Consider the following 12,825-nt stretch of genomic DNA (forward strand, 5'->3'; position numbering starts at 1 on the left):
TCTTCTGTACCCCACCTGCATACTGAAAATAATAAAAATATAAATTGGAAAGAAAAAAAAAAAAAAAAAGATTGGGCAGATGGAAATCCTCAGTCTACAACCGATACATTCCTCATCCCGAGAAAGAGATGAGGAAAGCTTTTAAAAGTTTGGCTTTGTAAATTTGATGCAATAAGTGTGTTTTTCTTTAATACCTTTTCACCCTGTTTGCATGAACCTGATTTACATATATTACTAATATGTTTCTGAACATATATATTATATTATTCACTCACTCACTCTCTGGGCCGGCCTAAGACGTCATGCTGCCTAGGTCCAACGATAAATGACTATAGGGGATGATATATAATAAACACAGGTTACTGGCTATGGGGGGATAATGTATAATAAACACAGGTTACTGGCTATGGGAGGGACAATGTATAATAAACACAGTTTACTAGCCATGGGAGGATAATGTATAATAAGCACAGGTTACTGGATATGGAAGGATAATGTATAATAAACACAGGTTACTGGCTATGGGGGGATAATGTATAATACGCAAAGGTTACTGGCTATGGGAGGATAATGTATAATAAACACAGGTTACGGGCTATGGGAGGGATAATGTATAATAAACACAGTTTACTGGCTATGGGGGGATAATGTATAATAAACACAGGTTACTGGCTATGGGAGGGATAATGTATAACAAACACAGGTTACTGGCTATGGGAGGGATAATGTATAATAAACACAGGTTACTGGCTATGGGGGGATAATGTATAATAAACACAGGTTACTGGCTATGGGGGGATAATGTATAATAAACACAGGTTACTGGCTATGGGGGGGGTAATGTATAATAAACACAGGTTACTGGCTATGGGGGAGATAATGTATAATAAGCACAGGTTACTGGCTATGGGGAGGTAATGTATAATAAACACAGGTTACTGGCTATGGGAGGATAATGTATAATAAACACAGGTTACTGGGTATGGGAGGATAATGTATAATAAATACAGGTTACTGGCTATGGGGAGGATAATGTATAATAAACACAGGTTACTGGCTATGGGAGGATAATGTATAATAAATACAGGTTACTGGCTATGGGGAGGATAATGTATAATAAACACAGGTTACTGGCTATGGGGAGGATAATGTATAATAAACACAGGTTACTTTCTATGGGAGGGATAATGTATAATAAACACAGGTTACTGGCTATGGGGAGGATAATGTATAATAAACACAGGTTACTGGCTATGGGAGGGATAATGTATAATAAACACAGGTTACTGGCTATGGGAGGACAATGTATAATAAACACAGGATACTGGCAATGGGAGGATAATGTGTAATAAACACAGGTTACTGGCTATGGGGGGGTAATGTATAATAAACACAGGTTACTGGCTATGGGGGAGATAATGTATAATAAGCACAGGTTACTGGCTATGGGAGGATAATGTATAATAAATACAGGTTACTGGCTATGGGGAGGATAATGTATAATAAACACAGGTTACTGGCTATGGGGAGGATAATGTATAATAAACACAGGTTACTGGCTATGGGAGGGATAATGTATAATAAACACAGGTTACTGGCTATGGGGAGGATAATGTATAATAAACACAGGTTACTGGCTATGGGGAGGATAATTTATAATAAACACAGGTTAGTGGCTATGGGAGGGATAATGTATAATAAACACATGTTACTGGCTATGGGGGATAATGTATAATAAACACAGGTTTCTGGCTATGGGGAGGATAATGTATAATAAACACAGGTTACTGGCTATGGGAGGATAATGTATAATAAACAAAGGTTACTGGCTATCGGGGATAATGTATAATAAACACAGGTTACTGGTTGTGGGGGATAATGTATAATAAACACAGGTTACTGGTTGTGGGGGGATAATGTATAATGAACACAGGTTACTGGCTATGGGGGAGATTATGTATAATACGCACAGGTTACTGGCTATGGGGGGGATAATGTATAATAAACACAGGTTACTGGCTATGGGAGGATAATGTATAATAAACACAGGTTACTTGCTATGGGGAGTATAATGTATAATAAACACAGGTTGGGGCGTGGCTTGGAGGCCGAGGAAGATGGCGGCGTAAACCCGGAGCTCCCCAGCAGGCTCAGCTAAGGTCCTCGCCCCAGCGCTACTAATCGGGCTACCATGGGCAAAACTCACCGGGCGTCGCACTCTGCCAAATCCGCCGACACGCCGAAAGGTGCCACTTCATCCTCCATGCGGCGATATCTGCTGTCCCACGCCGACATGGCATCTCAGGCCTCTAACGGCTCAGAGGCGTCTGGCGCCTCCCGCCCAGCATCACCACGCGGTGACCGCCAAACATCGCCAACCCAGACACCCCTGGACCCCCAACCAGATTGGGTGCAACTTATCCGGGCACTCCTGACAAAGCAAGACCTTAAGGAGGCCAACTCCGAATTGCGGACCTCCATTACAACGGAGCTGCACTCCCTCAGGGAGGACATACGAGGCCTCCACACCAAGGTGGCACAGCTGGAAGCCTCACAACCACAAACCTTGTGTAACCACACCAGCTTAGGACCTCCACATCCAGCATCTTCACCTCCAAGACCAGCCACCTGGACAGCTGCTGCAACAATCGGTTTGCATAACCAAAGAATTTCTGCACAAACTGTCAGAAAACATCTCAGGGAGGCTCATCTGCATGCTCATCGTCCTCATAGGGGTCTGGATCTGACTGTAGTTTGTCGTTGTAACTGACTTGAGTGGGCAAAAGCTCACATTCAATGGCATCTGGCACTTTGGAGGGGTGTTATCTTCACAGATTAATCCCGGTTTTCACTGTACAGGGCAGATGGCAGACAGTGTGTATGGCGTTGTGTGCGTGAGCAGTTTGCTTATGTCAAAGTTATGGATCAAGCGGCCCATGGTGGTGGTGGGGTTATGATATGGGCAGGAGTATGTTATGGACAACGAACACAGGTGCATTTTATTGATGGCATTTGAATGCACAGAGATACTGTGACGAGATCCTTAGGCCCATTGTAGTGCCATTCATCCACGACCATCACCTTATGTTGCAGCATGATAATGCACGGCCCCATGTTGCAAGGATCTGTATACAATTCCTGGAAGCAGAAAACATCCCAGTTCTTGCATGGACAGCATAATCAATGGACATGTCTCCCAATGAGCATGTTTTGAATGCTCTGGATCGGCGTATACGACAGCGTGTTGCAAGTCCTGCCAATATCCAGCTACTTCGCACAGCCATTGAAGGGGAGTTGAGAACTCTATGCAAAGAAGATGTGTTGCACTGCGTGAGGCAAATGGTGATCACAACAGATACTGACTGGTTTTTGGACCCCCCTGAACCCCTCCAATACAGTAAAACTACACATTTTAAAGTGGCCTTTTATTATGGCCAGCCTAAAGCACACCTGAGCAATAATCATGCTGTCTAATCAGCATTGTGATATGCCACACCTGTGAGGTGGATGGATTATCTTGGCAAAGGAGAAGTTCTCACTAACACAGATTTAGACAGATTTATGAACAATATTTGAGAGAAATAGGCCTTTTGTGTACATAGAAAAAGTCTTAGATCTTTGAGTTCAGCTCATGTAAAATAGGAGCAAAAACAAAAGAGTTGTGATTATAATTTTGTTCAGTGTAGCTATAAAGAAGCAGAAAGCAGGAAATAAGACCAATTCGCTGAGATAGAAAAAATTGTAGCTCTGTGTATAGGGGAATATTCACAAAACATAATAAAAGATCAAGTATATTATTTGCAACACCAAATGTATTATTATTATTATTATTATTATTGCCATTTATATAGCACCAACAGATTCCATAGCGCTTTACAATATTTTGAGAGGGGGGATGTAACAATAAATAAGACAATTACAAGAAAACTTACAGGAACAATAGGTTGAAGAGGACCCTGCTCAAATGAGCTTACAGTCTATAGGAGGTGGGGTATTAGAAACATTAGGATAGGAAATATCAAGTAGGAGTGAAGCAGAGCTGGAGGAGAGAGCAAAGCACTATCCCATAGGAGAGAGCAAGAGACAGGTATGTAAGGGAGAGATTACTCTGGGAGGCCATACGCTTTCCTGAAGAGATGGGTTTTAAGGCCCTTCTTAAATGATTGAAGACTAGGGGAGAGTCTGATGGCAGTAGGCAAGTTATTCCATAGGAGAGGAGCCGCCCGTGAGAGGTCCTGCAAGCGTGAGTTGGCCGTACGGGTGCGAGCAGCGGTCAGGAGGTGGTCGCGGGCAGAGCGGAGGGTGCGAGGAGGGGCATACCTCTGGATCAGTGAAGAGATATAAGAGGGGCTGGAATTGTTCAGTGCTTTAAATGTATGGGTTAGCACTTTGAATTGACTCCTATAGGATACAGGGAGCCAATGTAAGGACTGGCAGAGGGGCGAGGTGTGAGAGGACCGACTGGATAGGAAAATCAGTCTAGCTGCAGCATTCATTACAGACTGTAGCGGGGCAGTACGGCTTTTGGGGAGACCAATCAGGAGAGGGTTACAGTAATCCATGCGGGAAATTACTAGAGCATGGACAAGCTCCTTGGTAGCATCTTGCGTAAGAAAGGGGCGGATGCGGGCTATGTTTTTGAGTTGGAACCTACAGGACTTGGCAACAAACTGGATGTGAGACTCAAAGGTGAGACCAGAGTCAAGGGAATATGAATCAAGGGAATATGTACAATGCAATCAAAGCAATATATGATAACGATGAAACAAGGAAACTATTCTCAAAAAGTATTAGATTACTAGAGACTAACGTGACTGAACATTATCCAACAGCAATAAAAAGTTGGGAGAAACTTTTATATATGAATATAGATTTAGATATATGGTATGGGGCGTTAGCTAAGGCGAACAAATATGTGCATAGTATACATTTATTAGAAACTCATTATAAGGTGATAAATAAATGGTACTTGGTACCTACAAGATTGTTTAGAATTTCAAAAGATAATGACCCCCTATGTTGGAGATGTGGTGAAACAAGAGGAGATTATCTTCACATATGGTGGAAATGTAAAAAAGTAACCCCCTTGTGGAGCTGGGTGTGCACTTTGTTATTCAAATTGGATAATATCAGAATAGAGACCAGCCCAGATATGATGTTGCTACATTTTAGATGGCCTGCCTTAATTAAAAGAAAACAGATACTGACAACTCATTGTTTGATAGCGTCAAAAATAATTATAGCTAGAAACTGGAAAAAGACAGAAGAATTCTCTAAAGCAAAGCTTATACAACAAGTAAAATTTCAGATAAGAATGGAAATAGGAGTAAATAAAAGTCGAAGTAACAGTAAAGAGAATAACTTCTGGTCTACCTGGTTAGAATTGTTGGAATATGAGGAAAAAAAAAATTCTCCATAGAAATAGTTATTTATATAACGTATACCTCCATAAGTTAGGGATGACGAAGATGAAAGTCACCACTGTACCAGGTTTAAGTATGAGTGATAGATGAATGAATGTAGAAAGAGATTTTTCTCCCCTTTCTTTTTTTTACCCTACCACCCTCGGCCACTACCTTCCAAAATGGAGATATTGAATTTTCGATGGATAAGGAAACCGACTCTCATAGGATTAAAAAGTAGAACCCTAATACAAAACAGATGGGAACTCGGGGAGGAGCGGTGGAAAGTAAGAGAGGAGAGAGAGTGGGGGAGGGGGAGGATGGGGGAGAGAGAGATGGGAGGAGAGATAGGGGTTACGGAAAGGAGTCAAATGAGATAAGAAGAGAAATAATATATTGATGATGACTTTTTAGCAAAGCCCTATACCAGGGGTAGGCAACCTACGGCACTAGTGCCATGCACGGCACTCGAGGTGTCTTTGCACGGCACTCAAGGCTGCTAGAGCCAAATAGGCTCTGGTCTATCAGGAGTCCCAGTAAAACTTCAGATATCTGCTAATACGAAGAGGTGGTGAAGGACAATCCTCAATTTATGCATTGCAGCACGTAGAGCAAGTGATCTCAGATCTGTAGTAGAGCAGCCTGCAGCTGCTGTTGCAGCTCCTGTCCTTGACCTGTACCTGGCCAGCCTGGTCCCCACCGGAACCCAGGTAAGTCATTAACACTGCTAGATATACACAGAAATGCAGAATAACCCTCCCCTCATGCAAATAATATGAACAGCCTACAAACAAACATACACACAATCCGCACAAACGTAGCCCGCTAACAATCCACATACATGTACACAAACCCACATGCAGCCTCTCACATGCAATACACCAAACAGCCCCCACACATACACACACAATGTGACACATCCATCCACACACACAATTCCACAAGCAGCCCCCATACACAGCCCACATTCATAAGTATCATACACGATACCATAAACTACTAATGAACATATACAATATAATAGCTCCTATACGCACAAATACAACAATACAAAGCAATCACAGTAAAAATACCACAAGCAGAATACGGCAGCATACACAACTCAATTTAAAAAAATAGGACCGGCATGCTACAGGACATCACACTCCTATATCGGCACAGTGCTGCTAAAAGGTTGCCTACCCCTGCCCTATACAATGATGTATTAGAAAATCTCTTGGCTGGTAATGTCTGAAAAAAAAAAAAAAAAAGTATAATTCTTTGCCTGCTATTTCCATATGTGATAATTGTTTCTCTATTTATAACTGTTTGTAACCCTTGAGGGGGCTGGACATACTATATACACTTTGTTATCTAATTAAGAATTACAGACACTCTCTTAGGAACCTTCTTTTAAATATAATTAAACTAGGGTTCTTCTTTATGTACTGCCTTTGTGCCCCTCTGTTTATCCATCTTTACTATTTATAGTTACTAGTGCATCTATTAATTGTATTGAGGGATTTAAATACAATACTTCTATGGTTGCTTATTACATGCAATTACCACTTAGCAACCTAAGCCTTGCTGTAGACATTCCAGTTTAACCATTGACTCCCCATTCTTTTTAACTGCATTAAGTAGTCTAGATATTGCCTATTTAACTTACCTCACTTTTTTGTTGGGGGGCACTTGGTGTGTTGTGTATGTTACTGATGCTCTGCTACTAATAAAGTTATTATTTGCTATAACCTAAGAATGTTCTAACATTGGAGGTAATCTTAGTGAGGTTAGGATCTTTTTTTAGGCTCTGCCATCAATTGTTTATTTCTGAGGTTTACAATTATGTTTAGATTTATTAACATTTATTGACAATAAAGCTGGAGATTTTTGGTGCTTAAATAGGTAGAATCTCTTATGAATCTCTTGATGTTAGAAGTAGGTATTACATCAATGGAACACAATAGCGTAAGCAATACAAACACATATACCTAACGCTGTAGTGTCCATGTCCGTAATAAGATTCATCCCTCCCCTCCATTGCTATGACAAAAAAATATTTTTAGAGCTTTTACTTATACTTTTCCCAGGGCCGAGACACCCTTGGTGCCGCCACCTTTCTACACTCCTGTAACATTGTTGTGGAGGCTTTACTTGCCATCATGTTGTGCAATTCAATGCTTCTCGTAGAGGAGCATTAGAGACAAGATATATGTGGGCAGCGAGCACCATGCACATCTAATCAAATGCTTGGACGAGTAAATGTTGGTGACGTTGGTTGTCACATGATCGAGTCAAAAATGGTTGTTGCAGCACAAGCTACTATTAATCATAATGGGTTGTCTATATGTCGAAGTTAATTTATTCTTCTAGTTTTGAGAAATAATAGATTTTTTATACTTTTCTAATGTTTCAAATATTTTTTAGGATTAGTGTTGCTGGATTCACAGCCATTGAGTATGATAATGCCACAGGAACTATTCTGGAGGATCGCTCTGTAGCAATGTTTTATCCTTTCTCAAACGAGATTAAAACGTCTGACAGTTCATCTCAGAACTCATCTCAATTATCAGGTATATCAGTTTTTTTTTTTTATTATTCTTTATTTTCTGTTGTGCATGGTATGACAATGGGCTTACTCAGCCACAATAGCAGTCACAATAAGCAGTGAGGTAACGAACAGTTGAAACATAACGTGGCATATGAATAGACAGCACATTTTTAGTTTTTAAAGAGTCGAAATAAACAATGGGTAATTGTAGCTTGATTCCTGTTCCTATCTAACAAACCGTATTTTAATGGTTTGGCACCTAGCTTGGCATACTAAAGGTACTATATCTGCTTAAACCTTAGCCGTTCTTTTCTTAAGTGTTTGCATATAACAGTTGCTGATTTTTTACTTTTTGAGAGGAGATATAAACAGTGGGTAAACGTAGCTTAATTCCTGCTCCTATCTAGTAAACAGTAATATAATGGCTTGCACATAGCTTGACATATTAAAAGTGTTACATCTGTATGTTTGGTATAACATCCTATTCATCAGCTCATGTGTGTATCTGCTAAGTGAGAGATATAGCCTATTCATTAACATGAATGAAGTATACTTGTATCCCCTTACAAAAATCAAGATGAGAAAACTAAAGAAAAAAAAACCCTCTAACAATGTAAAAACGGCAGGATAGCATCCCTCGTGTGTGAGACTTGCCTGCTTCTAGTATTGTAGTATCTGGCTAATCCTGCAACTCTTGCAGTGAACATGTCATGCTTAGGGAGTGTGCCCAGTTGCTAAAGTGTGTCATCGTTGTCACGTCCAGTCTTAACTAGGTGAGTATGCTGTAGCAAGACATAACAGATTGTGGGATCACTAGCAGCAATTCTTGTCAAAAAGGAAACACTATAATCAATAGCTGTGCTAGTGAGGGAGAATCATTTCAGGTTAACTAAATAATACACTGTAACATTGGCAAAAGTCACCCCCTGCCAGAGATAAGAGAGTTTGGTGATATATGGGTTACAAACCCGACAAGGTATCACGGTGTTCTAGCAGTAGCTGGGACAGCCGAGGAAAATGCCCACACGGATCAGTTCAAGGTCTGTCAGCTGTGGGGCAGGGTGGAAGGCACTTCAGCCTATGCCCTGTGTGGGAATGTCTCGATTGCCAGCACAGCTGGCCCTGCCGATGGAGTCCCTGGGCCTGATTCCAGCTCTTACAGTCGTCAGCGAGGCTTTCTCTTGTGCAGTGTCTTGGTGTGCAGCGTGATCCTTGAGATGGTGTTTCGTGCCGCGCTGGTCAGAGGTTCTTGGGTTTGGTGAGTTGCGAGCAGGTAGGCTCTGCTTGGTGTACCCATGGATCGAGTTCCTCTCCCCAATGGGCCGCGGAGGGGCACTCCGCCCATGTCTGTCGCCGGTATCCAGCCTTCCCGCCACTCGAGTTACGGCGCGGCCGGTACTGTGGGTGTTCAAACGTGGGGTTTTGCTGGCAGTTGGGGCCACTGAGGTGCAGGCGGGTCGGGTATATTGGCGGTGCCCCCTCCAATGCGAGGGAGTGCCAGTGCTGGTGCCCAGGATACCTGGCCTTGTTTCCTTCTGTGCTGGGCTCCGGCTCTGCCGAGGGGCCGCTCTGGAGACACGAGGAGGATTCTCGCCTAAGTGGCGCCGGATTGCCGGGCGGATCCACGCCGCCACCTCTCTGATGGCCATCATATAGGACCGTCTCTGGGCCTGTAGCTTGATCCAGAGGCTGGCACAGATCTGGTCGTAGAACTCCCGTGAGTGCTTGGGAGGTTTGATTAGAGTGCGTTTAGTGGTAGGCTGTGTCAGTGCCGCCATCTTGTGTGGGCCTAGACATCCTCGCGTTGCTTTGGGTTTTGTCGCTTGGTCAGACTGTGGTGTGGGGGTGATCGTCCCCAGCGAGGACCGGGATATCCCCCGCCGGTCCAGAGGGGGGTAGCAGGGTTATGCTGAGTTCACGCATGTGAGCGGGTCCCGTGCCGGGAGATCGTCCGTCTCCCCCAGACCTCAGGCTCCGCTCTATTGTAGGCCGCATGGTCGGTATGGGTCGTTCCGCCTCGTATCGGTGCCGGACCGGTACCGTGCTGTTACTCATGATATCGTGTGTAGATCTCTGGTCACCGTGTGTTGCTAGCGTTAAAGGGTTGATCTGTGGCAGCGTGTTTGTGCTCTGCATTGCAGGAGCTCTTAGAGTGTGCGACCGGCCATCTTGGCTGCCAGGCCCAGCCCCAGGTATATCAGTTTTATTGCTTTAGAGTGAATGAAGATAGTATGTAAATAATTTATTAAGGATCAATCATGCTTATAATATGGATATATGTAATATCTTTAAGACTTACACTCTTGATTAAATATTATTTAAAATATTATTTTTATAAGGGCTTGCCCATGCTATACAATCTCAGTCAATGCACTCTGATTGGTTGGCTTGTAAATCAGCCAATCAGAGCGTAAATAATTAAATCCTAATAAAGGTGGTGTGTGTTATATAAAAAATGGCTATTTTACCCCTTATAAAATGCCGATAATTTCAGTACAACACCATATGAAAAAGAAAAGAAAGAGAATATATAGTGCAGATCGTAACACTCAGTGGATTAGAGTTAATGCTGTAGATTCACTCACATGGGTTAAAGCCTAAAGATATGATCCACTTTCTGCACAAATGTGCTCTTTAAGGCAGCACCACACCTTGCTTGAAGGACATTTTAACAAATTATTTAAAAACCTTGAAGTTTTTTTTTCTGATTTGAATATTACACCAATTGGAAGTATCCTGGGATGTGCAGTATTGGGTGCAGCAGGATTCTTCCTCTGGAAAAAAAGGTCCTAAGACATAAGTATATTGTTTTACTGTGTAGGAGGGGCTGGGTATGTCTAAGTTTTTTTCTGTTTGCTTTTGTTTGTTTTTTTAATGTTTAATCTGTTTTCAAGTTTGAATTATTTTGACCTATAATAATTTTGAGTATTTATTTTATGTATTGTTCTCTTTACAGACGCAATTCAGACAGCACGTCTAAATCATCAAAAAGGCACGTTTTTTTCTTATGATACGTAAATGTTGAACATTAAATATGGCTCCTTGCATAATAATATTATACAAGCTACCAATTTTAACAATCTGCATAAAAACATCTATATTAAGATATAAAAGGGGAATTCTTTCATTGTTACATAATCGTAAACTGTTGAGACCTCCTGTCGGAGTAGGGTTAACCTGCAAATTCCTAGGAACACTATAGTGTTGAGAATAAAACTGTGTATTTGTTACGATATAGTTTACTGGTGGTCATTTGGGGGACAGACCCCCATCTGCTGGGCAAAAAAATTTAGTTTTGCTTACCTTTTCTCCCTTGAGATTACCAGTCTCCTTGGCTGGCCTCGCTTCATTGGCTAAGATCATCGAGAAATGTTTGGACATTTGTAAATATGCAAATTTTTTAGCAGTGCATAAGGGAATGAACAGAGTATTTATTTTCTAGCGCATACACTATATGTATACTGATACTTAACACTTCTATTGTTTAATCAATTAAATAGGGAAAAAGACAACGAAACCTTTAGAATTCAACAAAGAAGAACTCTATCTGCAGAGTTTAATGTAAGTATTTTAACCTCTTTATTGATTAATGTTCGTTGATAAAAAAAAATAACAGTTAAGTGGCTAATTTATTTGAAATGACACACAAGTAGGAAAACCACAATTTTATGAACAAATATCTGTTTGATGATACCTAAAAATATAAATTAATTTACATTTTCTGAATCTAATTTTTACACTTATTTGTTTATCTTTTACAAAATAAATATTTTCGATATTATAGGGTAGCCCTTGTTTTGTAATATTTCAGACAAGTTACAGTATATTTCTGTAGAATCAGAAATTCCTTTATATCAAATATTGGCAAAAAATGGACAAGCACATTCCTTGTAGGTAACTGTAAAAACTTTCCAAAACCAAAGTAAAAAATATAAAGGAAAATGTACATTTGCCTGATATGGCCTTTTTTAAAAAAATATTTTTGGACAAGCCTTTCAAATGATCGGAAGCTGTTAAAAAAATAAACCTTTCAAGTGATATTTAATACAGTATTATTTAATACAGTATTTTCAATGCAGTTAAATGATAAGATAATGTGACTTTTGTATTTAGAAACTGAAGTCAGTTGGAATGGAGGTCAGCACTGAACCATGTGAGTATATAATTACTGCTTTCTATGACAACTATTCCTCCCGGGTACATCTGTCTATCTGGTCTATCTGTCTGTCTTGTCTTTATATCTTATTTTACCAATTTGCCTATCTTGGCTTTCTGTCTGTCTTGTTTTTAAGTATTTTTTTTTTGCTACCTATTATTTTTTTGTCTCCTATATAATTCCACTTTCACAACATGAGCAATACCATATCTTCTTTCAGAATAAAAGTAGATGAGTTTTAATTTACTCTGATTTGAAATACTAACCAACATCTTGTTTTCTACAGATGAAAATGCAGCAGCAGCTCGTGCAAACCTGCCGTTGTCATCTCTGCATGTTTATGTAGGTGACTATAATATTTCATAATATAATCCTGTGTGCGTGCTAAACACATAAATAAATATATAGAAAACCACCATTTATGCACAGAGTATCTAAAGTTCTACCTAAACCAAATACTTATAATATATTGCAGTAGCACCAAAGTTCCATATCAAACTATAATGAAATCTAACCTTATGAAGTGTCATTTCATTATATATTTCATTATATATTGTCTCTTTAAAAAATTAAATACAGCAAAAAAACAAAAACAATATCATAAAACTAATCACATATTAGTAGAGAGATATATATATTCCCTAAAATAATAAAGAGAAATGAAAGGAAACACAAAAGAATAAGAGTATTTGTTTTACACAAAGGCAATAAACATTTTTCTCATATTGTCTTAATAT

At 40.3% G+C, this 12,825-nt stretch overlaps 1 long non-coding RNA gene across 1 annotated transcript; it reads left to right on the forward strand.

Moving 5' to 3' along the window:
* Window positions 1-10,659: 10,659 nt before the first annotated feature.
* On the forward strand, window positions 10,660-10,923 carry LOC134578931 (uncharacterized). The gene is made up of 2 exons (XR_010086146.1): window positions 10,660-10,718; window positions 10,889-10,923. It is a non-coding gene; the product is annotated as an uncharacterized LOC134578931 (long non-coding RNA).
* The last annotated feature ends 1,902 nt before the right edge of the window (window positions 10,924-12,825 follow it).

Source organism: Pelobates fuscus, chromosome 12 (assembly GCF_036172605.1).
Source record: "Pelobates fuscus isolate aPelFus1 chromosome 12, aPelFus1.pri, whole genome shotgun sequence".
Classification (NCBI taxonomy): Eukaryota; Metazoa; Chordata; class Amphibia; order Anura; family Pelobatidae; genus Pelobates; species Pelobates fuscus.